The 1,013-nt window shown below is 49.8% G+C and overlaps 3 non-coding genes across 3 annotated transcripts; all 3 read right to left on the reverse strand.

The window, feature by feature from the left end:
* Window positions 1-262: 262 nt before the first annotated feature.
* On the reverse strand, window positions 263-342 carry Pmar_PMAR026080. Its single transcript has one exon. It is a non-coding gene; the product is annotated as a tRNA-Leu (tRNA).
* Window positions 343-463: 121 nt separating this feature from the next.
* Pmar_PMAR026081 lies at window positions 464-543 on the reverse strand. The gene has a single exon. It is a non-coding gene; the product is annotated as a tRNA-Leu (tRNA).
* A 186-nt stretch (window positions 544-729) lies between these two features.
* On the reverse strand, window positions 730-809 carry Pmar_PMAR026082. The gene has a single exon. It is a non-coding gene; the product is annotated as a tRNA-Leu (tRNA).
* Window positions 810-1,013: the final 204 nt, after the last annotated feature.

A 1,013-nucleotide genomic window follows, 5' to 3' on the forward strand; every position in this document is an offset into this window, starting at 1 on the left:
GCTGTGGGATTCGAACCCACGCCCTTGCGGACTGACGCCTGAAGCCAGCGCCTAAGACCACTCGGCCAAACTGTCGATGAGTGCTTCAAGATTCATAGCCGAGGTGATGCATCGCTCTGCCAAACCAGAGGACACAAAAAATGGATTGAACGGATTCTGCGAGGTGCGATGGCACAATATCGATCAAAAGGTTTTGGTCTTGCACTACCTCGCTTCTGAAAAGGTCCGGGTTCTCAATATAACACCAGTCAGGTATATAGACTGACAGCTGTGGGGTCCGAACCCACGCCCTTTCAGACTGGCGCCTTAAGCCAGCGCCTTAGACCACTCGGCCAAACTGTCGGTAAGTGATTCAAAAATCATAGCGGAGAAGATGCGTTACACTATAGGACATGACACAAAAACGGTTCCGAACCGTTTCCGCGGAATGCGTTCTTCATCAAATCACACGAAAAGAAATTTCTAACAGCTGTGGGATTCGAACCCACGCCTTTGCGGATTGACGCCTGAAGCCAGCGCCTTAGACCACTCGGACAAACTGTCGATGAGTACTTTAAGATTCATAGCCGAGGTGATGCATCGCTCTGCCAAACCAAAGGGCACAGAAATGGGTTGAACGGTATCTGCGAGTTGCGATGGCGCAATATCGATCAGAAGGTTTTGCTCTTGCACTACCTCGCTTCTGAAAAGGTCTCGGATTTTAATACAACACCAGTCAGGTATATAGACTGACAGCTGTGGAATTCGAACCCACGCCCTTGCGGACTGACGCCTGAAGCCAGCGCCTTAGACCACTCGGACAAACTGTCGATGAGTACTTTAAGATTCATAGCCGAGGTGATGCATCGCTCTGCCAAACCAAAGGGCAAAGAAATGGGTTGAACGGTATCTGCGAGTTGCGATGGCGCAATATCGATCAGAAGGTTTTGGTCTTGCACTACCTCGCTTCTGAAAAGGTCTCGGATTTTAATACAACACCAGTCAGGTATATAGACTGACAGCTGTGGGGTTCG

This window comes from Perkinsus marinus (genome assembly GCF_000006405.1).
Source record: "Perkinsus marinus ATCC 50983 genomic scaffold scf_1104296931606, whole genome shotgun sequence".
Lineage (NCBI taxonomy): Eukaryota > Perkinsozoa > Perkinsida > Perkinsidae > Perkinsus > Perkinsus marinus.